Source organism: Schistocerca gregaria, unplaced genomic scaffold (genome assembly GCF_023897955.1).
Source record: "Schistocerca gregaria isolate iqSchGreg1 unplaced genomic scaffold, iqSchGreg1.2 ptg001571l, whole genome shotgun sequence".
Taxonomy (NCBI): Eukaryota; Metazoa; Arthropoda; class Insecta; order Orthoptera; family Acrididae; genus Schistocerca; species Schistocerca gregaria.
This window is the reverse complement of record NW_026062852.1, coordinates 1-21,973: the sequence shown is the minus strand read 5'-3', so window position 1 is coordinate 21,973 and position 21,973 is coordinate 1. Positions and strand designations below refer to the sequence as shown.

At 54.4% G+C, this 21,973-nt stretch overlaps 49 non-coding genes across 49 annotated transcripts; 9 read left to right on the top strand and 40 right to left on the bottom strand.

Annotated features, from left to right (window-relative positions):
* Nucleotides 1-396: 396 nt before the first annotated feature.
* Nucleotides 397-467, bottom strand: Trnag-gcc (transfer RNA glycine (anticodon GCC)). The gene has a single exon. It is a non-coding gene; the product is annotated as a tRNA-Gly (tRNA).
* Nucleotides 468-1,471: 1,004 nt separating this feature from the next.
* Nucleotides 1,472-1,545, bottom strand: Trnai-aau (transfer RNA isoleucine (anticodon AAU)). Its single transcript has one exon. It is a non-coding gene; the product is annotated as a tRNA-Ile (tRNA).
* A 198-nt stretch (nt 1,546-1,743) lies between these two features.
* Trnae-uuc (transfer RNA glutamic acid (anticodon UUC)) lies at nt 1,744-1,815 on the bottom strand. The gene has a single exon. It is a non-coding gene; the product is annotated as a tRNA-Glu (tRNA).
* Nucleotides 1,816-2,111: 296 nt separating this feature from the next.
* Nucleotides 2,112-2,184, bottom strand: Trnam-cau (transfer RNA methionine (anticodon CAU)). Its single transcript has one exon. It is a non-coding gene; the product is annotated as a tRNA-Met (tRNA).
* Nucleotides 2,185-2,565: 381 nt separating this feature from the next.
* Nucleotides 2,566-2,636, bottom strand: Trnag-gcc (transfer RNA glycine (anticodon GCC)). The gene has a single exon. It is a non-coding gene; the product is annotated as a tRNA-Gly (tRNA).
* A 341-nt stretch (nt 2,637-2,977) lies between these two features.
* On the top strand, nt 2,978-3,049 carry Trnag-ucc (transfer RNA glycine (anticodon UCC)). The gene has a single exon. It is a non-coding gene; the product is annotated as a tRNA-Gly (tRNA).
* Nucleotides 3,050-3,634: 585 nt separating this feature from the next.
* Trnai-aau (transfer RNA isoleucine (anticodon AAU)) lies at nt 3,635-3,708 on the bottom strand. The gene has a single exon. It is a non-coding gene; the product is annotated as a tRNA-Ile (tRNA).
* A 198-nt stretch (nt 3,709-3,906) lies between these two features.
* On the bottom strand, nt 3,907-3,978 carry Trnae-uuc (transfer RNA glutamic acid (anticodon UUC)). The gene has a single exon. It is a non-coding gene; the product is annotated as a tRNA-Glu (tRNA).
* A 296-nt stretch (nt 3,979-4,274) lies between these two features.
* On the bottom strand, nt 4,275-4,347 carry Trnam-cau (transfer RNA methionine (anticodon CAU)). The gene has a single exon. It is a non-coding gene; the product is annotated as a tRNA-Met (tRNA).
* A 381-nt stretch (nt 4,348-4,728) lies between these two features.
* Trnag-gcc (transfer RNA glycine (anticodon GCC)) lies at nt 4,729-4,799 on the bottom strand. Its single transcript has one exon. It is a non-coding gene; the product is annotated as a tRNA-Gly (tRNA).
* A 341-nt stretch (nt 4,800-5,140) lies between these two features.
* Trnag-ucc (transfer RNA glycine (anticodon UCC)) lies at nt 5,141-5,212 on the top strand. Its single transcript has one exon. It is a non-coding gene; the product is annotated as a tRNA-Gly (tRNA).
* Nucleotides 5,213-5,797: 585 nt separating this feature from the next.
* Trnai-aau (transfer RNA isoleucine (anticodon AAU)) lies at nt 5,798-5,871 on the bottom strand. Its single transcript has one exon. It is a non-coding gene; the product is annotated as a tRNA-Ile (tRNA).
* Nucleotides 5,872-6,069: 198 nt separating this feature from the next.
* Nucleotides 6,070-6,141, bottom strand: Trnae-uuc (transfer RNA glutamic acid (anticodon UUC)). The gene has a single exon. It is a non-coding gene; the product is annotated as a tRNA-Glu (tRNA).
* Nucleotides 6,142-6,437: 296 nt separating this feature from the next.
* Nucleotides 6,438-6,510, bottom strand: Trnam-cau (transfer RNA methionine (anticodon CAU)). Its single transcript has one exon. It is a non-coding gene; the product is annotated as a tRNA-Met (tRNA).
* Nucleotides 6,511-6,891: 381 nt separating this feature from the next.
* On the bottom strand, nt 6,892-6,962 carry Trnag-gcc (transfer RNA glycine (anticodon GCC)). The gene has a single exon. It is a non-coding gene; the product is annotated as a tRNA-Gly (tRNA).
* A 341-nt stretch (nt 6,963-7,303) lies between these two features.
* Nucleotides 7,304-7,375, top strand: Trnag-ucc (transfer RNA glycine (anticodon UCC)). The gene has a single exon. It is a non-coding gene; the product is annotated as a tRNA-Gly (tRNA).
* A 585-nt stretch (nt 7,376-7,960) lies between these two features.
* Trnai-aau (transfer RNA isoleucine (anticodon AAU)) lies at nt 7,961-8,034 on the bottom strand. Its single transcript has one exon. It is a non-coding gene; the product is annotated as a tRNA-Ile (tRNA).
* Nucleotides 8,035-8,232: 198 nt separating this feature from the next.
* Nucleotides 8,233-8,304, bottom strand: Trnae-uuc (transfer RNA glutamic acid (anticodon UUC)). The gene has a single exon. It is a non-coding gene; the product is annotated as a tRNA-Glu (tRNA).
* Nucleotides 8,305-8,600: 296 nt separating this feature from the next.
* Nucleotides 8,601-8,673, bottom strand: Trnam-cau (transfer RNA methionine (anticodon CAU)). The gene has a single exon. It is a non-coding gene; the product is annotated as a tRNA-Met (tRNA).
* Nucleotides 8,674-9,054: 381 nt separating this feature from the next.
* Trnag-gcc (transfer RNA glycine (anticodon GCC)) lies at nt 9,055-9,125 on the bottom strand. Its single transcript has one exon. It is a non-coding gene; the product is annotated as a tRNA-Gly (tRNA).
* Nucleotides 9,126-9,466: 341 nt separating this feature from the next.
* Nucleotides 9,467-9,538, top strand: Trnag-ucc (transfer RNA glycine (anticodon UCC)). Its single transcript has one exon. It is a non-coding gene; the product is annotated as a tRNA-Gly (tRNA).
* A 585-nt stretch (nt 9,539-10,123) lies between these two features.
* On the bottom strand, nt 10,124-10,197 carry Trnai-aau (transfer RNA isoleucine (anticodon AAU)). The gene has a single exon. It is a non-coding gene; the product is annotated as a tRNA-Ile (tRNA).
* A 198-nt stretch (nt 10,198-10,395) lies between these two features.
* Trnae-uuc (transfer RNA glutamic acid (anticodon UUC)) lies at nt 10,396-10,467 on the bottom strand. Its single transcript has one exon. It is a non-coding gene; the product is annotated as a tRNA-Glu (tRNA).
* Nucleotides 10,468-10,763: 296 nt separating this feature from the next.
* Nucleotides 10,764-10,836, bottom strand: Trnam-cau (transfer RNA methionine (anticodon CAU)). The gene has a single exon. It is a non-coding gene; the product is annotated as a tRNA-Met (tRNA).
* Nucleotides 10,837-11,217: 381 nt separating this feature from the next.
* On the bottom strand, nt 11,218-11,288 carry Trnag-gcc (transfer RNA glycine (anticodon GCC)). The gene has a single exon. It is a non-coding gene; the product is annotated as a tRNA-Gly (tRNA).
* Nucleotides 11,289-11,629: 341 nt separating this feature from the next.
* On the top strand, nt 11,630-11,701 carry Trnag-ucc (transfer RNA glycine (anticodon UCC)). Its single transcript has one exon. It is a non-coding gene; the product is annotated as a tRNA-Gly (tRNA).
* Nucleotides 11,702-12,286: 585 nt separating this feature from the next.
* Nucleotides 12,287-12,360, bottom strand: Trnai-aau (transfer RNA isoleucine (anticodon AAU)). The gene has a single exon. It is a non-coding gene; the product is annotated as a tRNA-Ile (tRNA).
* Nucleotides 12,361-12,558: 198 nt separating this feature from the next.
* On the bottom strand, nt 12,559-12,630 carry Trnae-uuc (transfer RNA glutamic acid (anticodon UUC)). The gene has a single exon. It is a non-coding gene; the product is annotated as a tRNA-Glu (tRNA).
* A 296-nt stretch (nt 12,631-12,926) lies between these two features.
* On the bottom strand, nt 12,927-12,999 carry Trnam-cau (transfer RNA methionine (anticodon CAU)). Its single transcript has one exon. It is a non-coding gene; the product is annotated as a tRNA-Met (tRNA).
* A 380-nt stretch (nt 13,000-13,379) lies between these two features.
* Trnag-gcc (transfer RNA glycine (anticodon GCC)) lies at nt 13,380-13,450 on the bottom strand. The gene has a single exon. It is a non-coding gene; the product is annotated as a tRNA-Gly (tRNA).
* Nucleotides 13,451-13,791: 341 nt separating this feature from the next.
* Nucleotides 13,792-13,863, top strand: Trnag-ucc (transfer RNA glycine (anticodon UCC)). Its single transcript has one exon. It is a non-coding gene; the product is annotated as a tRNA-Gly (tRNA).
* Nucleotides 13,864-14,438: 575 nt separating this feature from the next.
* Trnai-aau (transfer RNA isoleucine (anticodon AAU)) lies at nt 14,439-14,512 on the bottom strand. Its single transcript has one exon. It is a non-coding gene; the product is annotated as a tRNA-Ile (tRNA).
* Nucleotides 14,513-14,710: 198 nt separating this feature from the next.
* Trnae-uuc (transfer RNA glutamic acid (anticodon UUC)) lies at nt 14,711-14,782 on the bottom strand. Its single transcript has one exon. It is a non-coding gene; the product is annotated as a tRNA-Glu (tRNA).
* Nucleotides 14,783-15,078: 296 nt separating this feature from the next.
* Nucleotides 15,079-15,151, bottom strand: Trnam-cau (transfer RNA methionine (anticodon CAU)). The gene has a single exon. It is a non-coding gene; the product is annotated as a tRNA-Met (tRNA).
* Nucleotides 15,152-15,532: 381 nt separating this feature from the next.
* Trnag-gcc (transfer RNA glycine (anticodon GCC)) lies at nt 15,533-15,603 on the bottom strand. The gene has a single exon. It is a non-coding gene; the product is annotated as a tRNA-Gly (tRNA).
* Nucleotides 15,604-15,944: 341 nt separating this feature from the next.
* Trnag-ucc (transfer RNA glycine (anticodon UCC)) lies at nt 15,945-16,016 on the top strand. Its single transcript has one exon. It is a non-coding gene; the product is annotated as a tRNA-Gly (tRNA).
* Nucleotides 16,017-16,601: 585 nt separating this feature from the next.
* Nucleotides 16,602-16,675, bottom strand: Trnai-aau (transfer RNA isoleucine (anticodon AAU)). The gene has a single exon. It is a non-coding gene; the product is annotated as a tRNA-Ile (tRNA).
* Nucleotides 16,676-16,873: 198 nt separating this feature from the next.
* On the bottom strand, nt 16,874-16,945 carry Trnae-uuc (transfer RNA glutamic acid (anticodon UUC)). Its single transcript has one exon. It is a non-coding gene; the product is annotated as a tRNA-Glu (tRNA).
* Nucleotides 16,946-17,241: 296 nt separating this feature from the next.
* Nucleotides 17,242-17,314, bottom strand: Trnam-cau (transfer RNA methionine (anticodon CAU)). The gene has a single exon. It is a non-coding gene; the product is annotated as a tRNA-Met (tRNA).
* Nucleotides 17,315-17,695: 381 nt separating this feature from the next.
* Nucleotides 17,696-17,766, bottom strand: Trnag-gcc (transfer RNA glycine (anticodon GCC)). Its single transcript has one exon. It is a non-coding gene; the product is annotated as a tRNA-Gly (tRNA).
* Nucleotides 17,767-18,107: 341 nt separating this feature from the next.
* On the top strand, nt 18,108-18,179 carry Trnag-ucc (transfer RNA glycine (anticodon UCC)). Its single transcript has one exon. It is a non-coding gene; the product is annotated as a tRNA-Gly (tRNA).
* A 585-nt stretch (nt 18,180-18,764) lies between these two features.
* Trnai-aau (transfer RNA isoleucine (anticodon AAU)) lies at nt 18,765-18,838 on the bottom strand. Its single transcript has one exon. It is a non-coding gene; the product is annotated as a tRNA-Ile (tRNA).
* A 198-nt stretch (nt 18,839-19,036) lies between these two features.
* Nucleotides 19,037-19,108, bottom strand: Trnae-uuc (transfer RNA glutamic acid (anticodon UUC)). The gene has a single exon. It is a non-coding gene; the product is annotated as a tRNA-Glu (tRNA).
* Nucleotides 19,109-19,404: 296 nt separating this feature from the next.
* On the bottom strand, nt 19,405-19,477 carry Trnam-cau (transfer RNA methionine (anticodon CAU)). Its single transcript has one exon. It is a non-coding gene; the product is annotated as a tRNA-Met (tRNA).
* Nucleotides 19,478-19,858: 381 nt separating this feature from the next.
* Trnag-gcc (transfer RNA glycine (anticodon GCC)) lies at nt 19,859-19,929 on the bottom strand. Its single transcript has one exon. It is a non-coding gene; the product is annotated as a tRNA-Gly (tRNA).
* Nucleotides 19,930-20,270: 341 nt separating this feature from the next.
* On the top strand, nt 20,271-20,342 carry Trnag-ucc (transfer RNA glycine (anticodon UCC)). The gene has a single exon. It is a non-coding gene; the product is annotated as a tRNA-Gly (tRNA).
* A 585-nt stretch (nt 20,343-20,927) lies between these two features.
* Trnai-aau (transfer RNA isoleucine (anticodon AAU)) lies at nt 20,928-21,001 on the bottom strand. The gene has a single exon. It is a non-coding gene; the product is annotated as a tRNA-Ile (tRNA).
* A 198-nt stretch (nt 21,002-21,199) lies between these two features.
* Nucleotides 21,200-21,271, bottom strand: Trnae-uuc (transfer RNA glutamic acid (anticodon UUC)). The gene has a single exon. It is a non-coding gene; the product is annotated as a tRNA-Glu (tRNA).
* Nucleotides 21,272-21,567: 296 nt separating this feature from the next.
* Trnam-cau (transfer RNA methionine (anticodon CAU)) lies at nt 21,568-21,640 on the bottom strand. The gene has a single exon. It is a non-coding gene; the product is annotated as a tRNA-Met (tRNA).
* Between the last annotated feature and the right edge of the window lie 333 nt (nt 21,641-21,973).

Sequence of the window (21,973 nt, the reverse complement as noted above, 5' to 3'; positions counted from 1 at the left end):
ACACTAGATCGCGTGTTTGTGAACCGTTTGTCCTGGAAACTGGGTAAGTATCATACCGAATGTTAGACGTGAAGACACTGTACTTCCTGGATAACGTGTTCTGTTTGCTACACGTGCATTGCCGGCCCAGTTGATTGCGGTGTTGCTGCAGCTTTTGCAACGATAGGCAGCACTCCTTGTCGTTAAAGTTCAGTGCCTCGGAGGCACCTGGACACAGCAACTTGTGAGGCCAGGCCGACGCTAGTCGATAGAACATGATGCGAGCGTCCCAGTGGGGACCCGCCAGTGCTGCGTTCTCGGTTCTTCTCAAGGGAATCCAGCTATACATTCTTGTGGATCGTGCATGTCAAGCGCGCAAGCCACACGGCAGCATTACCGCGGGAAAAAGCAAAATGATGCATCGGCCGGGAATCGAACCCGGGCCGCCCGCGTGGCAGGCGAGCATTCTACCACTGAACCACCGATGCTCCGGTCGGTATCAACTTCAAGCTGCTTCCCGAGCAGTTGTCTTAAGGGAAAGTGGGACTGTCGTCAAGCGCCATAGCATTCTGCCGAGAAGATGCTGCAGACGCTGAACCCTGCACTGTACTGCTTAAAATCGCCGCCAGAAACGCCGTCCTCTGCGTACTCTTGCGTCGCCAGAGCCGACTCTTGCCAAAGGATGCGAAAATGTGCGCGGATATGCTGTCCGAATGCGTCTGGATGTGCTCCCCTAGCCTACCTCGAAATGCGCCTGCCAGGTACCATCACCTTCGGCCGCTGCCGACAGGCGGGAAGCCGACACAGTGCGGCGCCGGGGCGCTCCCTTGTGTCGGTGGTGGTGTGTAATGGTCAGCATAGTTGCCTTCCAAGCAGTTGATCCGGGTTCGATTCCCGGCCACCGCAGCAGGCTTTTAATTTCGCGTATGGGTACTTTTGCCACGCGCCTTGAAATTAATGTTTTGTTTTTCCTCCCTGTTACTCGCTGCAGACCAGCCTGTAGTGTGTCTCGACTTGTCTCGACTTTGCTCGGCTGACGCGAGAGCTGACGCTCTCAAATCGGCCTATATCAAAACAACAAGCACGAGAAACGACTGAGAGAGGTAAGGAGAGGCGAGGCGATGGACACACAGCACGCCCCTTCATTTCACGGTGGCGTCTCCCTGACCGAATCGGGCTGTGGCTCCGAAAACAAAGGAGAAAGAAAAATAGGAAGTAAAACTGCCAACAGTACCCTGTGTTCCGATGCACTTACCCGCCCAAGTACTGACAAGGGCCAAAGTTGTTACGCATCGGCAATCGGACATTTCCTCTCATTTTCTCTTTATCGGTTGAGAACCAGTGTATCGAGCACACTATGGCCATTGGCGAGTGAATGCTGTAGCGCTTCCCGACAGGTCGGGTTCGGAACCTCTGTCAACTTCCACGCAGGGTGGTCATCACACTCGCCAGCTGAAATAGGCGCTGCCTTTTCGTAGTAGTAAATGCGTAGTGGCCCGTGGGGGGATCGAACCCACGACCTTCGCGTTATTAGCACGACGCTCTAACCAACTGAGCTAACGGGCCTCGACAGATGCAGTTGCTCAGGCCTACACTGGAACCGTGTGGCATGAAGCCATACACCATTTCTATGGCCGTCGTGTGTCTGCTTCCCTCGTCTATATTCTGCTGACTGTCACGAAACAGTAGCTATATTGCGAGCAGGACGGGAAACGGCAGCTCGGACAGCTCAAACTTGTCACGAGTAGTGTGGAAAAAATTCCGTTCCGGTACCGGGAATCGAACCCGGGCCTCCTGGGTGAAAGCCAGGTATCCTAGCCACTAGACCACACCGGATCTGTGCGTTTCTTCGACGGTTCGGACGGTCCCTTGGCGCATTTCGTGCCGAGTCCCGCGTCCGCGCCCATCTCTCTTTGCGAGCATCTTTGCGCATGCTGACTGGCAAGGCGCGCACCTCAAACGTCTCAGAGCAATGCTTTTGGCTTCATGCTCTGCTGGGAGAAGAGGAAAAGGGAAGCTGTAAGTAGCAATAACAGGAAGTAAACATTTTCCCGCTGAAGCGTTGTGGATAACAAACAAGAAATAAGTTGGGGCCCCAGCAACAGCACCACCATCAGTCACAGAAAATTAAATGCCCCGGGTGAGGATCGAACTCACGACCTTAAGATTATGAGACTTACGCGCTGCCTACTGCGCTACCGAGGCACCGGTGAACCGTTTGTCCTGGAAACTGGGTAAGTATCATACCGAATGTTAGACGTGAAGACACTGTACTTCCTGGATAACGTGTTCTGTTTGCTACACGTGCATTGCCGGCCCAGTTGATTGCGGTGTTGCTGCAGCTTTTGCAACGATAGGCAGCACTCCTTGTCGTTAAAGTTCAGTGCCTCGGAGGCACCTGGACACAGCAACTTGTGAGGCCAGGCCGACGCTAGTCTATAGAACATGATGCGAGCGTCCCAGTGGGGACCCGCCAGTGCTGCGTTCTCGGTTCTTCTCAAGGGAATCCAGCTATACATTCTTGTGGATCGTGCATGTCAAGCGCGCAAGCCACACGGCAGCATTACCGCGGGAAAAGCAAAATGATGCATCGGCCGGGAATCGAACCCGGGCCGCCCGCGTGGCAGGCGAGCATTCTACCACTGAACCACCGATGCTCCGGTCGGTATCAACTTCAAGCTGCTTCCCGAGCAGTTGTCTTAAGGGAAAGTGGGACTGTCGTCAAGCGCCATAGCATTCTGCCGAGAAGATGCTGCAGACGCTGAACCCTGCACTGTACTGCTTAAAATCGCCGCCAGAACGCCGTCCTCTGCGTACTCTTGCGTCGCCAGAGCCGACTCTTGCCAAAGGATGCGAAATGTGCGCGGATATGCTGTCCGAATGCGTCTGGATGTGCTCCCCTAGCCTACCTCGAAATGCGCCTGCCAGGTACCATCACCTTCGGCCGCTGCCGACAGGCGGGAAGCCGACACAGTGCGGCGCCGGGGCGCTCCCTTGTGCGGTGGTGGTGTAATGGTCAGCATAGTTGCCTTCCAAGCAGTTGATCCGGGTTCGATTCCCGGCCACCGCAGCAGGCTTTTAATTTCGCGTATGGGTACTTTTGCCACGCGCCTTGAAATTAATGTTTTGTTTTCCTCCCTGTTACTCGCTGCAGACCAGCCTGTAGTGTGTCTCGACTTGTCTCGACTTTGCTCGGCTGACGCGAGAGCTGACGCTCTCAAATCGGCCTATATCAAAACAACAAGCACGAGAAACGACTGAGAGAGGTAAGGAGAGGCGAGGCGATGGACACACAGCACGCCCCTTCATTTCACGGTGGCGTCTCCCTGACCGAATCGGGCTGTGGCTCCGAAAACAAAGGAGAAAGAAAAATAGGAAGTAAAACTGCCAACAGTACCCTGTGTTCCGATGCACTTACCCGCCCAAGTACTGACAAGGGCCAAAGTTGTTACGCATCGGCAATCGGACATTTCCTCTCATTTTCTCTTTATCGGTTGAGAACCAGTGTATCGAGCACACTATGGCCATTGGCGAGTGAATGCTGTAGCGCTTCCCGACAGGTCGGGTTCGGAACCTCTGTCAACTTCCACGCAGGGTGGTCATCACACTCGCCAGCTGAAATAGGCGCTGCCTTTTCGTAGTAGTAAATGCGTAGTGGCCCGTGGGGGGATCGAACCCACGACCTTCGCGTTATTAGCACGACGCTCTAACCAACTGAGCTAACGGGCCTCGACAGATGCAGTTGCTCAGGCCTACACTGGAACCGTGTGGCATGAAGCCATACACCATTTCTATGGCCGTCGTGTGTCTGCTTCCCTCGTCTATATTCTGCTGACTGTCACGAAACAGTAGCTATATTGCGAGCAGGACGGGAAACGGCAGCTCGGACAGCTCAAACTTGTCACGAGTAGTGTGGAAAAAATTCCGTTCCGGTACCGGGAATCGAACCCGGGCCTCCTGGGTGAAAGCCAGGTATCCTAGCCACTAGACCACACCGGATCTGTGCGTTTCTTCGACGGTTCGGACGGTCCCTTGGCGCATTTCGTGCCGAGTCCCGCGTCCGCGCCCATCTCTCTTTGCGAGCATCTTTGCGCATGCTGACTGGCAAGGCGCGCACCTCAAACGTCTCAGAGCAATGCTTTTGGCTTCATGCTCTGCTGGGAGAAGAGGAAAAGGGAAGCTGTAAGTAGCAATAACAGGAAGTAAACATTTTCCCGCTGAAGCGTTGTGGATAACAAACAAGAAATAAGTTGGGGCCCCAGCAACAGCACCACCATCAGTCACAGAAAATTAAATGCCCCGGGTGAGGATCGAACTCACGACCTTAAGATTATGAGACTTACGCGCTGCCTACTGCGCTACCGAGGCACCGGTGAACCGTTTGTCCTGGAAACTGGGTAAGTATCATACCGAATGTTAGACGTGAAGACACTGTACTTCCTGGATAACGTGTTCTGTTTGCTACACGTGCATTGCCGGCCCAGTTGATTGCGGTGTTGCTGCAGCTTTTGCAACGATAGGCAGCACTCCTTGTCGTTAAAGTTCAGTGCCTCGGAGGCACCTGGACACAGCAACTTGTGAGGCCAGGCCGACGCTAGTCTATAGAACATGATGCGAGCGTCCCAGTGGGGACCCGCCAGTGCTGCGTTCTCGGTTCTTCTCAAGGGAATCCAGCTATACATTCTTGTGGATCGTGCATGTCAAGCGCGCAAGCCACACGGCAGCATTACCGCGGGAAAAGCAAAATGATGCATCGGCCGGGAATCGAACCCGGGCCGCCCGCGTGGCAGGCGAGCATTCTACCACTGAACCACCGATGCTCCGGTCGGTATCAACTTCAAGCTGCTTCCCGAGCAGTTGTCTTAAGGGAAAGTGGGACTGTCGTCAAGCGCCATAGCATTCTGCCGAGAAGATGCTGCAGACGCTGAACCCTGCACTGTACTGCTTAAAATCGCCGCCAGAACGCCGTCCTCTGCGTACTCTTGCGTCGCCAGAGCCGACTCTTGCCAAAGGATGCGAAATGTGCGCGGATATGCTGTCCGAATGCGTCTGGATGTGCTCCCCTAGCCTACCTCGAAATGCGCCTGCCAGGTACCATCACCTTCGGCCGCTGCCGACAGGCGGGAAGCCGACACAGTGCGGCGCCGGGGCGCTCCCTTGTGCGGTGGTGGTGTAATGGTCAGCATAGTTGCCTTCCAAGCAGTTGATCCGGGTTCGATTCCCGGCCACCGCAGCAGGCTTTTAATTTCGCGTATGGGTACTTTTGCCACGCGCCTTGAAATTAATGTTTTGTTTTCCTCCCTGTTACTCGCTGCAGACCAGCCTGTAGTGTGTCTCGACTTGTCTCGACTTTGCTCGGCTGACGCGAGAGCTGACGCTCTCAAATCGGCCTATATCAAAACAACAAGCACGAGAAACGACTGAGAGAGGTAAGGAGAGGCGAGGCGATGGACACACAGCACGCCCCTTCATTTCACGGTGGCGTCTCCCTGACCGAATCGGGCTGTGGCTCCGAAAACAAAGGAGAAAGAAAAATAGGAAGTAAAACTGCCAACAGTACCCTGTGTTCCGATGCACTTACCCGCCCAAGTACTGACAAGGGCCAAAGTTGTTACGCATCGGCAATCGGACATTTCCTCTCATTTTCTCTTTATCGGTTGAGAACCAGTGTATCGAGCACACTATGGCCATTGGCGAGTGAATGCTGTAGCGCTTCCCGACAGGTCGGGTTCGGAACCTCTGTCAACTTCCACGCAGGGTGGTCATCACACTCGCCAGCTGAAATAGGCGCTGCCTTTTCGTAGTAGTAAATGCGTAGTGGCCCGTGGGGGGATCGAACCCACGACCTTCGCGTTATTAGCACGACGCTCTAACCAACTGAGCTAACGGGCCTCGACAGATGCAGTTGCTCAGGCCTACACTGGAACCGTGTGGCATGAAGCCATACACCATTTCTATGGCCGTCGTGTGTCTGCTTCCCTCGTCTATATTCTGCTGACTGTCACGAAACAGTAGCTATATTGCGAGCAGGACGGGAAACGGCAGCTCGGACAGCTCAAACTTGTCACGAGTAGTGTGGAAAAAATTCCGTTCCGGTACCGGGAATCGAACCCGGGCCTCCTGGGTGAAAGCCAGGTATCCTAGCCACTAGACCACACCGGATCTGTGCGTTTCTTCGACGGTTCGGACGGTCCCTTGGCGCATTTCGTGCCGAGTCCCGCGTCCGCGCCCATCTCTCTTTGCGAGCATCTTTGCGCATGCTGACTGGCAAGGCGCGCACCTCAAACGTCTCAGAGCAATGCTTTTGGCTTCATGCTCTGCTGGGAGAAGAGGAAAAGGGAAGCTGTAAGTAGCAATAACAGGAAGTAAACATTTTCCCGCTGAAGCGTTGTGGATAACAAACAAGAAATAAGTTGGGGCCCCAGCAACAGCACCACCATCAGTCACAGAAAATTAAATGCCCCGGGTGAGGATCGAACTCACGACCTTAAGATTATGAGACTTACGCGCTGCCTACTGCGCTACCGAGGCACCGGTGAACCGTTTGTCCTGGAAACTGGGTAAGTATCATACCGAATGTTAGACGTGAAGACACTGTACTTCCTGGATAACGTGTTCTGTTTGCTACACGTGCATTGCCGGCCCAGTTGATTGCGGTGTTGCTGCAGCTTTTGCAACGATAGGCAGCACTCCTTGTCGTTAAAGTTCAGTGCCTCGGAGGCACCTGGACACAGCAACTTGTGAGGCCAGGCCGACGCTAGTCTATAGAACATGATGCGAGCGTCCCAGTGGGGACCCGCCAGTGCTGCGTTCTCGGTTCTTCTCAAGGGAATCCAGCTATACATTCTTGTGGATCGTGCATGTCAAGCGCGCAAGCCACACGGCAGCATTACCGCGGGAAAAGCAAAATGATGCATCGGCCGGGAATCGAACCCGGGCCGCCCGCGTGGCAGGCGAGCATTCTACCACTGAACCACCGATGCTCCGGTCGGTATCAACTTCAAGCTGCTTCCCGAGCAGTTGTCTTAAGGGAAAGTGGGACTGTCGTCAAGCGCCATAGCATTCTGCCGAGAAGATGCTGCAGACGCTGAACCCTGCACTGTACTGCTTAAAATCGCCGCCAGAACGCCGTCCTCTGCGTACTCTTGCGTCGCCAGAGCCGACTCTTGCCAAAGGATGCGAAATGTGCGCGGATATGCTGTCCGAATGCGTCTGGATGTGCTCCCCTAGCCTACCTCGAAATGCGCCTGCCAGGTACCATCACCTTCGGCCGCTGCCGACAGGCGGGAAGCCGACACAGTGCGGCGCCGGGGCGCTCCCTTGTGCGGTGGTGGTGTAATGGTCAGCATAGTTGCCTTCCAAGCAGTTGATCCGGGTTCGATTCCCGGCCACCGCAGCAGGCTTTTAATTTCGCGTATGGGTACTTTTGCCACGCGCCTTGAAATTAATGTTTTGTTTTCCTCCCTGTTACTCGCTGCAGACCAGCCTGTAGTGTGTCTCGACTTGTCTCGACTTTGCTCGGCTGACGCGAGAGCTGACGCTCTCAAATCGGCCTATATCAAAACAACAAGCACGAGAAACGACTGAGAGAGGTAAGGAGAGGCGAGGCGATGGACACACAGCACGCCCCTTCATTTCACGGTGGCGTCTCCCTGACCGAATCGGGCTGTGGCTCCGAAAACAAAGGAGAAAGAAAAATAGGAAGTAAAACTGCCAACAGTACCCTGTGTTCCGATGCACTTACCCGCCCAAGTACTGACAAGGGCCAAAGTTGTTACGCATCGGCAATCGGACATTTCCTCTCATTTTCTCTTTATCGGTTGAGAACCAGTGTATCGAGCACACTATGGCCATTGGCGAGTGAATGCTGTAGCGCTTCCCGACAGGTCGGGTTCGGAACCTCTGTCAACTTCCACGCAGGGTGGTCATCACACTCGCCAGCTGAAATAGGCGCTGCCTTTTCGTAGTAGTAAATGCGTAGTGGCCCGTGGGGGGATCGAACCCACGACCTTCGCGTTATTAGCACGACGCTCTAACCAACTGAGCTAACGGGCCTCGACAGATGCAGTTGCTCAGGCCTACACTGGAACCGTGTGGCATGAAGCCATACACCATTTCTATGGCCGTCGTGTGTCTGCTTCCCTCGTCTATATTCTGCTGACTGTCACGAAACAGTAGCTATATTGCGAGCAGGACGGGAAACGGCAGCTCGGACAGCTCAAACTTGTCACGAGTAGTGTGGAAAAAATTCCGTTCCGGTACCGGGAATCGAACCCGGGCCTCCTGGGTGAAAGCCAGGTATCCTAGCCACTAGACCACACCGGATCTGTGCGTTTCTTCGACGGTTCGGACGGTCCCTTGGCGCATTTCGTGCCGAGTCCCGCGTCCGCGCCCATCTCTCTTTGCGAGCATCTTTGCGCATGCTGACTGGCAAGGCGCGCACCTCAAACGTCTCAGAGCAATGCTTTTGGCTTCATGCTCTGCTGGGAGAAGAGGAAAAGGGAAGCTGTAAGTAGCAATAACAGGAAGTAAACATTTTCCCGCTGAAGCGTTGTGGATAACAAACAAGAAATAAGTTGGGGCCCCAGCAACAGCACCACCATCAGTCACAGAAAATTAAATGCCCCGGGTGAGGATCGAACTCACGACCTTAAGATTATGAGACTTACGCGCTGCCTACTGCGCTACCGAGGCACCGGTGAACCGTTTGTCCTGGAAACTGGGTAAGTATCATACCGAATGTTAGACGTGAAGACACTGTACTTCCTGGATAACGTGTTCTGTTTGCTACACGTGCATTGCCGGCCCAGTTGATTGCGGTGTTGCTGCAGCTTTTGCAACGATAGGCAGCACTCCTTGTCGTTAAAGTTCAGTGCCTCGGAGGCACCTGGACACAGCAACTTGTGAGGCCAGGCCGACGCTAGTCGATAGAACATGATGCGAGCGTCCCAGTGGGGACCCGCCAGTGCTGCGTTCTCGGTTCTTCTCAAGGGAATCCAGCTATACATTCTTGTGGATCGTGCATGTCAAGCGCGCAAGCCACACGGCAGCATTACCGCGGGAAAAGCAAAATGATGCATCGGCCGGGAATCGAACCCGGGCCGCCCGCGTGGCAGGCGAGCATTCTACCACTGAACCACCGATGCTCCGGTCGGTATCAACTTCAAGCTGCTTCCCGAGCAGTTGTCTTAAGGGAAAGTGGGACTGTCGTCAAGCGCCATAGCATTCTGCCGAGAAGATGCTGCAGACGCTGAACCCTGCACTGTACTGCTTAAAATCGCCGCCAGAACGCCGTCCTCTGCGTACTCTTGCGTCGCCAGAGCCGACTCTTGCCAAAGGATGCGAAATGTGCGCGGATATGCTGTCCGAATGCGTCTGGATGTGCTCCCCTAGCCTACCTCGAAATGCGCCTGCCAGGTACCATCACCTTCGGCCGCTGCCGACAGGCGGGAAGCCGACACAGTGCGGCGCCGGGGCGCTCCCTTGTGCGGTGGTGGTGTAATGGTCAGCATAGTTGCCTTCCAAGCAGTTGATCCGGGTTCGATTCCCGGCCACCGCAGCAGGCTTTTAATTTCGCGTATGGGTACTTTTGCCACGCGCCTTGAAATTAATGTTTTGTTTTCCTCCCTGTTACTCGCTGCAGACCAGCCTGTAGTGTGTCTCGACTTGTCTCGACTTTGCTCGGCTGACGCGAGAGCTGACGCTCTCAAATCGGCCTATATCAAAACAACAAGCACGAGAAACGACTGAGAGAGGTAAGGAGAGGCGAGGCGATGGACACACAGCACGCCCCTTCATTTCACGGTGGCGTCTCCCTGACCGAATCGGGCTGTGGCTCCGAAAACAAAGGAGAAAGAAAAATAGGAAGTAAAACTGCCAACAGTACCCTGTGTTCCGATGCACTTACCCGCCCAAGTACTGACAAGGGCCAAAGTTGTTACGCATCGGCAATCGGACATTTCCTCTCATTTTCTCTTTATCGGTTGAGAACCAGTGTATCGAGCACACTATGGCCATTGGCGAGTGAATGCTGTAGCGCTTCCCGACAGGTCGGGTTCGGAACCTCTGTCAACTTCCACGCAGGGTGGTCATCACACTCGCCAGCTGAAATAGGCGCTGCCTTTTCGTAGTAGTAAATGCGTAGTGGCCCGTGGGGGGATCGAACCCACGACCTTCGCGTTATTAGCACGACGCTCTAACCAACTGAGCTAACGGGCCTCGACAGATGCAGTTGCTCAGGCCTACACTGGAACCGTGTGGCATGAAGCCATACACCATTTCTATGGCCGTCGTGTGTCTGCTTCCCTCGTCTATATTCTGCTGACTGTCACGAAACAGTAGCTATATTGCGAGCAGGACGGGAAACGGCAGCTCGGACAGCTCAAACTTGTCACGAGTAGTGTGGAAAAAATTCCGTTCCGGTACCGGGAATCGAACCCGGGCCTCCTGGGTGAAAGCCAGGTATCCTAGCCACTAGACCACACCGGATCTGTGCGTTTCTTCGACGGTTCGGACGGTCCCTTGGCGCATTTCGTGCCGAGTCCCGCGTCCGCGCCCATCTCTCTTTGCGAGCATCTTTGCGCATGCTGACTGGCAAGGCGCGCACCTCAAACGTCTCAGAGCAATGCTTTTGGCTTCATGCTCTGCTGGGAGAAGAGGAAAAGGGAAGCTGTAAGTAGCAATAACAGGAAGTAAACATTTTCCCGCTGAAGCGTTGTGGATAACAAACAAGAAATAAGTTGGGGCCCCAGCAACAGCACCACCATCAGTCACAGAAAATTAAATGCCCCGGGTGAGGATCGAACTCACGACCTTAAGATTATGAGACTTACGCGCTGCCTACTGCGCTACCGAGGCACCGGTGAACCGTTTGTCCTGGAAACTGGGTAAGTATCATACCGAATGTTAGACGTGAAGACACTGTACTTCCTGGATAACGTGTTCTGTTTGCTACACGTGCATTGCCGGCCCAGTTGATTGCGGTGTTGCTGCAGCTTTTGCAACGATAGGCAGCACTCCTTGTCGTTAAAGTTCAGTGCCTCGGAGGCACCTGGACACAGCAACTTGTGAGGCCAGGCCGACGCTAGTCTATAGAACATGATGCGAGCGTCCCAGTGGGGACCCGCCAGTGCTGCGTTCTCGGTTCTTCTCAAGGGAATCCAGCTATACATTCTTGTGGATCGTGCATGTCAAGCGCGCAAGCCACACGGCAGCATTACCGCGGGAAAAGCAAAATGATGCATCGGCCGGGAATCGAACCCGGGCCGCCCGCGTGGCAGGCGAGCATTCTACCACTGAACCACCGATGCTCCGGTCGGTATCAACTTCAAGCTGCTTCCCGAGCAGTTGTCTTAAGGGAAAGTGGGACTGTCGTCAAGCGCCATAGCATTCTGCCGAGAAGATGCTGCAGACGCTGAACCCTGCACTGTACTGCTTAAAATCGCCGCCAGAACGCCGTCCTCTGCGTACTCTTGCGTCGCCAGAGCCGACTCTTGCCAAAGGATGCGAAATGTGCGCGGATATGCTGTCCGAATGCGTCTGGATGTGCTCCCCTAGCCTACCTCGAAATGCGCCTGCCAGGTACCATCACCTTCGGCCGCTGCCGACAGGCGGGAAGCCGACACAGTGCGGCGCCGGGGCGCTCCCTTGTGCGGTGGTGGTGTAATGGTCAGCATAGTTGCCTTCCAAGCAGTTGATCCGGGTTCGATTCCCGGCCACCGCAGCAGGCTTTTAATTTCGCGTATGGGTACTTTTGCCACGCGCCTTGAAATTAATGTTTTGTTTTCCTCCCTGTTACTCGCTGCAGACCAGCCTGTAGTGTGTCTCGACTTGTCTCGACTTTGCTCGGCTGACGCGAGAGCTGACGCTCTCAAATCGGCCTATATCAAAACAACAAGCACGAGAAACGACTGAGAGAGGTAAGGAGAGGCGAGGCGATGGACACACAGCACGCCCCTTCATTTCACGGTGGCGTCTCCCTGACCGAATCGGGCTGTGGCTCCGAAAACAAAGGAGAAAGAAAAATAGGAAGTAAAACTGCCAACAGTACCCTGTGTTCCGATGCACTTACCCGCCCAAGTACTGACAAGGGCCAAAGTTGTTACGCATCGGCAATCGGACATTTCCTCTCATTTTCTCTTTATCGGTTGAGAACCAGTGTATCGAGCACACTATGGCCATTGGCGAGTGAATGCTGTAGCGCTTCCCGACAGGTCGGGTTCGGAACCTCTGTCAACTTCCACGCAGGGTGGTCATCACACTCGCCAGCTGAAATAGGCGCTGCCTTTTCGCAGTAGTAAATGCGTAGTGGCCCGTGGGGGGATCGAACCCACGACCTTCGCGTTATTAGCACGACGCTCTAACCAACTGAGCTAACGGGCCTCGACAGATGCAGTTGCTCAGGCCTACACTGGAACCGTGTGGCATGAAGCCATACACCATTTCTATGGCCGTCGTGTGTCTGCTTCCCTCGTCTATATTCTGCTGACTGTCACGAAACAGTAGCTATATTGCGAGCAGGACGGGAAACGGCAGCTCGGACAGCTCAAACTTGTCACGAGTAGTGTGGAAAAAATTCCGTTCCGGTACCGGGAATCGAACCCGGGCCTCCTGGGTGAAAGCCAGGTATCCTAGCCACTAGACCACACCGGATCTGTGCGTTTCTTCGACGGTTCGGACGGTCCCTTGGCGCATTTCGTGCCGAGTCCCGCGTCCGCGCCCATCTCTCTTTGCGAGCATCTTTGCGCATGCTGACTGGCAAGGCGCGCACCTCAAACGTCTCAGAGCAATGCTTTTGGCTTCATGCTCTGCTGGGAGAAGAGGAAAAGGGAAGCTGTAAGTAGCAATAACAGGAAGTAAACATTTTCCCGCTGAAGCGTTGTGGATAACAAACAAGAAATAAGTTGGGGCCCCAGCAACAGCACCACCATCAGTCACAGAAAATTAAATGCCCCGGGTGAGGATCGAACTCACGACCTTAAGATTATGAGACTTACGCGCTGCCTACTGCGCTACCGAGGCACCGGTGAACCGTTTGTCCTGGAAACTGGGTAAGTATCATACCGAATGTTAGACGTGAAGACACTGTACTTCCTGGATAACGTGTTCTGTTTGCTACACGTGCATTGCCGGCCCAGTTGATTGCGGTGTTGCTGCAGCTTTTGCAACGATAGGCAGCACTCCTTGTCGTTAAAGTTCAGTGCCTCGGAGGCACCTGGACACAGCAACTTGTGAGGCCAGGCCGACGCTAGTCTATAGAACATGATGCGAGCGTCCCAGTGGGGACCCGCCAGTGCTGCGTTCTCGGTCTTCTCAAGGGAATCCAGCTATACATTCTTGTGGATCGTGCATGTCAAGCGCGCAAGCCACACGGCAGCATTACCGCGGGAAAAGCAAAATGATGCATCGGCCGGGAATCGAACCCGGGCCGCCCGCGTGGCAGGCGAGCATTCTACCACTGAACCACCGATGCTCCGGTCGGTATCAACTTCAAGCTGCTTCCCGAGCAGTTGTCTTAAGGGAAAGTGGGACTGTCGTCAAGCGCCATAGCATTCTGCCGAGAAGATGCTGCAGACGCTGAACCCTGCACTGTACTGCTTAAAATCGCCGCCAGAACGCCGTCCTCTGCGTACTCTTGCGTCGCCAGAGCCGACTCTTGCCAAAGGATGCGAAATGTGCGCGGATATGCTGTCCGAATGCGTCTGGATGTGCTCCCCTAGCCTACCTCGAAATGCGCCTGCCAGGTACCATCACCTTCGGCCGCTGCCGACAGGCGGGAAGCCGACACAGTGCGGCGCCGGGGCGCTCCCTTGTGCGGTGGTGGTGTAATGGTCAGCATAGTTGCCTTCCAAGCAGTTGATCCGGGTTCGATTCCCGGCCACTGCAGCAGGCTTTTAATTTCGCGTATGGGTACTTTTGCCACGCGCCTTGAAATTAATGTTTTGTTTTCCTCCCTGTTACTCGCTGCAGACCAGCCTGTAGTGTGTCTCGACTTTGCTCGGCTGACGCGAGAGCTGACGCTCTCAAATCGGCCTATATCAAAACAACAAGCACGAGAAACGACTGAGAGAGGTAAGGAGAGGCGAGGCGATGGACACACAGCACGCCCCTTCATTTCACGGTGGCGTCTCCCTGACCGAATCGGGCTGTGGCTCCGAAAACAAAGGAGAAAGAAAAATAGGAAGTAAAACTGCCAACAGTACCCTGTGTTCCGATGCACTTACCCGCCCAAGTACTGACAAGGGCCAAAGTTGTTACGCATCGGCAATCGGACATTTCCTCTCATTTTCTCTTTATCGGTTGAGAACCAGTGTATCGAGCACACTATGGCCATTGGCGAGTGAATGCTGTAGCGCTTCCCGACAGGTCGGGTTCGGAACCTCTGTCAACTTCCACGCAGGGTGGTCATCACACTCGCCAGCTGAAATAGGCGCTGCCTTTTCGTAGTAGTAAATGCGTAGTGGCCCGTGGGGGGATCGAACCCACGACCTTCGCGTTATTAGCACGACGCTCTAACCAACTGAGCTAACGGGCCTCGACAGATGCAGTTGCTCAGGCCTACACTGGAACCGTGTGGCATGAAGCCATACACCATTTCTATGGCCGTCGTGTGTCTGCTTCCCTCGTCTATATTCTGCTGACTGTCACGAAACAGTAGCTATATTGCGAGCAGGACGGGAAACGGCAGCTCGGACAGCTCAAACTTGTCACGAGTAGTGTGGAAAAAATTCCGTTCCGGTACCGGGAATCGAACCCGGGCCTCCTGGGTGAAAGCCAGGTATCCTAGCCACTAGACCACACCGGATCTGTGCGTTTCTTCGACGGTTCGGACGGTCCCTTGGCGCATTTCGTGCCGAGTCCCGCGTCCGCGCCCATCTCTCTTTGCGAGCATCTTTGCGCATGCTGACTGGCAAGGCGCGCACCTCAAACGTCTCAGAGCAATGCTTTTGGCTTCATGCTCTGCTGGGAGAAGAGGAAAAGGGAAGCTGTAAGTAGCAATAACAGGAAGTAAACATTTTCCCGCTGAAGCGTTGTGGATAACAAACAAGAAATAAGTTGGGGCCCCAGCAACAGCACCACCATCAGTCACAGAAAATTAAATGCCCCGGGTGAGGATCGAACTCACGACCTTAAGATTATGAGACTTACGCGCTGCCTACTGCGCTACCGAGGCACCGGTGAACCGTTTGTCCTGGAAACTGGGTAAGTATCATACCGAATGTTAGACGTGAAGACACTGTACTTCCTGGATAACGTGTTCTGTTTGCTACACGTGCATTGCCGGCCCAGTTGATTGCGGTGTTGCTGCAGCTTTTGCAACGATAGGCAGCACTCCTTGTCGTTAAAGTTCAGTGCCTCGGAGGTACCTGGACACAGCAACTTGTGAGGCCAGGCCGACGCTAGTCTATAGAACATGATGCGAGCGTCCCAGTGGGGACCCGCCAGTGCTGCGTTCTCGGTTCTTCTCAAGGGAATCCAGCTATACATTCTTGTGGATCGTGCATGTCAAGCGCGCAAGCCACACGGCAGCATTACCGCGGGAAAAGCAAAATGATGCATCGGCCGGGAATCGAACCCGGGCCGCCCGCGTGGCAGGCGAGCATTCTACCACTGAACCACCGATGCTCCGGTCGGTATCAACTTCAAGCTGCTTCCCGAGCAGTTGTCTTAAGGGAAAGTGGGACTGTCGTCAAGCGCCATAGCATTCTGCCGAGAAGATGCTGCAGACGCTGAACCCTGCACTGTACTGCTTAAAATCGCCGCCAGAACGCCGTCCTCTGCGTACTCTTGCGTCGCCAGAGCCGACTCTTGCCAAAGGATGCGAAATGTGCGCGGATATGCTGTCCGAATGCGTCTGGATGTGCTCCCCTAGCCTACCTCGAAATGCGCCTGCCAGGTACCATCACCTTCGGCCGCTGCCGACAGGCGGGAAGCCGACACAGTGCGGCGCCGGGGCGCTCCCTTGTGCGGTGGTGGTGTAATGGTCAGCATAGTTGCCTTCCAAGCAGTTGATCCGGGTTCGATTCCCGGCCACCGCAGCAGGCTTTTAATTTCGCGTATGGGTACTTTTGCCACGCGCCTTGAAATTAATGTTTTGTTTTCCTCCCTGTTACTCGCTGCAGACCAGCCTGTAGTGTGTCTCGACTTGTCTCGACTTTGCTCGGCTGACGCGAGAGCTGACGCTCTCAAATCGGCCTATATCAAAACAACAAGCACGAGAAACGACTGAGAGAGGTAAGGAGAGGCGAGGCGATGGACACACAGCACGCCCCTTCATTTCACGGTGGCGTCTCCCTGACCGAATCGGGCTGTGGCTCCGAAAACAAAGGAGAAAGAAAAATAGGAAGTAAAACTGCCAACAGTACCCTGTGTTCCGATGCACTTACCCGCCCAAGTACTGACAAGGGCCAAAGTTGTTACGCATCGGCAATCGGACATTTCCTCTCATTTTCTCTTTATCGGTTGAGAACCAGTGTATCGAGCACACTATGGCCATTGGCGAGTGAATGCTGTAGCGCTTCCCGACAGGTCGGGTTCGGAACCTCTGTCAACTTCCACGCAGGGTGGTCATCACACTCGCCAGCTGAAATAGGCGCTGCCTTTTCGTAGTAGTAAATGCGTAGTGGCCCGTGGGGGGATCGAACCCACGACCTTCGCGTTATTAGCACGACGCTCTAACCAACTGAGCTAACGGGCCTCGACAGATGCAGTTGCTCAGGCCTACACTGGAACCGTGTGGCATGAAGCCATACACCATTTCTATGGCCGTCGTGTGTCTGCTTCCCTCGTCTATATTCTGCTGACTGTCACGAAACAGTAGCTATATTGCGAGCAGGACGGGAAACGGCAGCTCGGACAGCTCAAACTTGTCACGAGTAGTGTGGAAAAAATTCCGTTCCGGTACCGGGAATCGAACCCGGGCCTCCTGGGTGAAAGCCAGGTATCCTAGCCACTAGACCACACCGGATCTGTGCGTTTCTTCGACGGTTCGGACGGTCCCTTGGCGCATTTCGTGCCGAGTCCCGCGTCCGCGCCCATCTCTCTTTGCGAGCATCTTTGCGCATGCTGACTGGCAAGGCGCGCACCTCAAACGTCTCAGAGCAATGCTTTTGGCTTCATGCTCTGCTGGGAGAAGAGGAAAAGGGAAGCTGTAAGTAGCAATAACAGGAAGTAAACATTTTCCCGCTGAAGCGTTGTGGATAACAAACAAGAAATAAGTTGGGGCCCCAGCAACAGCACCACCATCAGTCACAGAAAATTAAATGCCCCGGGTGAGGATCGAACTCACGACCTTAAGATTATGAGACTTACGCGCTGCCTACTGCGCTACCGAGGCACCGGTGAACCGTTTGTCCTGGAAACTGGGTAAGTATCATACCGAATGTTAGACGTGAAGACACTGTACTTCCTGGATAACGTGTTCTGTTTGCTACACGTGCATTGCCGGCCCAGTTGATTGCGGTGTTGCTGCAGCTTTTGCAACGATAGGCAGCACTCCTTGTCGTTAAAGTTCAGTGCCTCGGAGGCACCTGGACACAGCAACTTGTGAGGCCAGGCCGACGCTAGTCTATAGAACATGATGCGAGCGTCCCAGTGGGGACCCGCCAGTGCTGCGTTCTCGGTTCTTCTCAAGGGAATCCAGCTATACATTCTTGTGGATCGTGCATGTCAAGCGCGCAAGCCACACGGCAGCATTACCGCGGGAAAAGCAAAATGATGCATCGGCCGGGAATCGAACCCGGGCCGCCCGCGTGGCAGGCGAGCATTCTACCACTGAACCACCGATGCTCCGGTCGGTATCAACTTCAAGCTGCTTCCCGAGCAGTTGTCTTAAGGGAAAGTGGGACTGTCGTCAAGCGCCATAGCATTCTGCCGAGAAGATGCTGCAGACGCTGAACCCTGCACTGTACTGCTTAAAATCGCCGCCAGAACGCCGTCCTCTGCGTACTCTTGCGTCGCCAGAGCCGACTCTTGCCAAAGGATGCGAAATGTGCGCGGATATGCTGTCCGAATGCGTCTGGATGTGCTCCCCTAGCCTACCTCGAAATGCGCCTGCCAGGTACCATCACCTTCTGCCGCTGCCGACAGGCGGGAAGCCGACACAGTGCGGCGCGGGGGCGCCCCCTTGTGCGGTGGTGGTGTAATGGTCAGCATAGTTGCCTTCCAAGCAGTTGATCCGGGTTCGATTCCCGGCCACTGCAGCAGGCTTTTAATTTCGCGTATGGGTACTTTTGCCACGCGCCTTGAAATTAATGTTTTGTTTTCCTCCCTGTTACTCGCTGCAGACCAGCCTGTAGTGTGTCTCGACTTGTCTCGACTTTGCTCGGCTGACGCGAGAGCTGACGCTCTCAAATCGGCCTATATCAAAACAACAAGCACGAGAAACGACTGAGAGAGGTAAGGAGAGGCGAGGCGATGGACACACAGCACGCCCCTTCATTTCACGGTGGCGTCTCCCTGACCGAATCGGGCTGTGGCTCCGAAAACAAAGGAGAAAGAAAAATAGGAAGTAAAACTGCCAACAGTACCCTGTGTTCCGATGCACTTACCCGCCCAAGTACTGACAAGGGCCAAAGTTGTTACGCATCGGCAATCGGACATTTCCTCTCATTTTCTCTTTATCGGTTGAGAACCAGTGTATCGAGCACACTATGGCCATTGGCGAGTGAATGCTGTAGCGCTTCCCGACAGGTCGGGTTCGGAACCTCTGTCAACTTCCACGCAGGGTGGTCATCACACTCGCCAGCTGAAATAGGCGCTGCCTTTTCGTAGTAGTAAATGCGTAGTGGCCCGTGGGGGGATCGAACCCACGACCTTCGCGTTATTAGCACGACGCTCTAACCAACTGAGCTAACGGGCCTCGACAGATGCAGTTGCTCAGGCCTACACTGGAACCGTGTGGCATGAAGCCATACACCATTTCTATGGCCGTCGTGTGTCTGCTTCCCTCGTCTATATTCTGCTGACTGTCACGAAACAGTAGCTATATTGCGAGCAGGACGGGAAACGGCAGCTCGGACAGCTCAAACTTGTCACGAGTAGTGTGGAAAAAATTCCGTTCCGGTACCGGGAATCGAACCCGGGCCTCCTGGGTGAAAGCCAGGTATCCTAGCCACTAGACCACACCGGATCTGTGCGTTTCTTCGACGGTTCGGACGGTCCCTTGGCGCATTTCGTGCCGAGTCCCGCGTCCGCGCCCATCTCTCTTTGCGAGCATCTTTGCGCATGCTGACTGGCAAGGCGCGCACCTCAAACGTCTCAGAGCAATGCTTTTGGCTTCATGCTCTGCTGGGAGAAGAGGAAAAGGGAAGCTGTAAGTAGCAATAACAGGAAGTAAACATTTTCCCGCTGAAGCGTTGTGGATAACAAACAAGAAATAAGTTGGGGCCCCAGCAACAGCACCACCATCAGTCACAGAAAATTAAATGCCCCGGGTGAGGATCGAACTCACGACCTTAAGATTATGAGACTTACGCGCTGCCTACTGCGCTACCGAGGCACCGGTGAACCGTTTGTCCTGGAAACTGGGTAAGTATCATACCGAATGTTAGACGTGAAGACACTGTACTTCCTGGATAACGTGTTCTGTTTGCTACACGTGCATTGCCGGCCCAGTTGATTGCGGTGTTGCTGCAGCTTTTGCAACGATAGGCAGCACTCCTTGTCGTTAAAGTTCAGTGCCTCGGAGGCACCTGGACACAGCAACTTGTGAGGCCAGGCCGACGCTAGTCTATAGAACATGATGCGAGCGTCCCAGTGGGGACCCGCCAGTGCTGCGTTCTCGGTTCTTCTCAAGGGAATCCAGCTATACATTCTTGTGGATCGTGCATGTCAAGCGCGCAAGCCACACGGCAGCATTACCGCGGGAAAAGCAAAATGATGCATCGGCCGGGAATCGAACCCGGGCCGCCCGCGTGGCAGGCGAGCATTCTACCACTGAACCACCGATGCTCCGGTCGGTATCAACTTCAAGCTGCTTCCCGAGCAGTTGTCTTAAGGGAAAGTGGGACTGTCGTCAAGCGCCATAGCATTCTGCCGAGAAGATGCTGCAGACGCTGAACCCTGCACTGTACTGCTTAAAATCGCCGCCAGAACGCCGTCCTCTGCGTACTCTTGCGTCGCCAGAGCCGACTCTTGCCAAAGGATGCGAAATGTGCGCGGATATGCTGTCCGAATGCGTCTGGATGTGCTCCCCTAGCCTACCTCGAAATGCGCCTGCCAGGTACCATCACCTTCGGCCGCTGCCGACAGGCGGGAAGCCGACACAGTGCGGCGCCGGGGCGCTCCCTTGTGCGGTGGTGGTGTAATGGTCAGCATAGTTGCCTTCCAAGCAGTTGATCCGGGTTCGATTCCCGGCCACCGCAGCAGGCTTTTAATTTCGCGTATGGGTACTTTTGCCACGCGCCTTGAAATTAATATTTTGTTTTCCTCCCTGTTACTCGCTGCAGACCAGCCTGTAGTGTGTCTCGACTTGTCTCGACTTTGCTCGGCTGACGCGAGAGCTGACGCTCTCAAATCGGCCTATATCAAAACAACAAGCACGAGAAACGACTGAGAGAGGTAAGGAGAGGCGAGGCGATGGACACACAGCACGCCCCTTCATTTCACGGTGGCGTCTCCCTGACCGAATCGGGCTGTGGCTCCGAAAACAAAGGAGAAAGAAAAATAGGAAGTAAAACTGCCAACAGTACCCTGTGTTCCGATGCACTTACCCGCCCAAGTACTGACAAGGGCCAAAGTTGTTACGCATCGGCAATCGGACATTTCCTCTCATTTTCTCTTTATCGGTTGAGAACCAGTGTATCGAGCACACTATGGCCATTGGCGAGTGAATGCTGTAGCGCTTCCCGACAGGTCGGGTTCGGAACCTCTGTCAACTTCCACGCAGGGTGGTCATCACACTCGCCAGCTGAAATAGGCGCTGCCTTTTCGTAGTAGTAAATGCGTAGTGGCCCGTGGGGGGATCGAACCCACGACCTTCGCGTTATTAGCACGACGCTCTAACCAACTGAGCTAACGGGCCTCGACAGATGCAGTTGCTCAGGCCTACACTGGAACCGTGTGGCATGAAGCCATACACCATTTCTATGGCCGTCGTGTGTCTGCTTCCCTCGTCTATATTCTGCTGACTGTCACGAAACAGTAGCTATATTGCGAGCAGGACGGGAAACGGCAGCTCGGACAGCTCAAACTTGTCACGAGTAGTGTGGAAAAAATTCCGTTCCGGTACCGGGAATCGAACCCGGGCCTCCTGGGTGAAAGCCAGGTATCCTAGCCACTAGACCACACCGGATCTGTGCGTTTCTTCGACGGTTCGGACGGTCCCTTGGCGCATTTCGTGCCGAGTCCCGCGTCCGCGCCCATCTCTCTTTGCGAGCATCTTTGCGCATGCTGACTGGCAAGGCGCGCACCTCAAACGTCTCAGAGCAATGCTTTTGGCTTCATGCTCTGCTGGGAGAAGAGGAAAAGGGAAGCTGTAAGTAGCAATAACAGGAAGTAAACATTTTCCCGCTGAAGCGTTGTGGATAACAAACAAGAAATAAGTTGGGGCCCCAGCAACAGCACCACCATCAGTCACAGAAAATTAAATGCCCCGGGTGAGGATCGAACTCACGACCTTAAGATTATGAGACTTACGCGCTGCCTACTGCGCTACCGAGGCACCGGTGAACCGTTTGTCCTGGAAACTGGGTAAGTATCATACCGAATGTTAGACGTGAAGACACTGTACTTCCTGGATAACGTGTTCTGTTTGCTACACGTGCATTGCCGGCCCAGTTGATTGCGGTGTTGCTGCAGCTTTTGCAACGATAGGCAGCACTCCTTGTCGTTAAAGTTCAGTGCCTCGGAGGCACCTGGACACAGCAACTTGTGAGGCCAGGCCGACGCTAGTCTATAGAACATGATGCGAGCGTCCCAGTGGGGACCCGCCAGTGCTGCGTTCTCGGTTCTTCTCAAGGGAATCCAGCTATACATTCTTGTGGATCGTGCATGT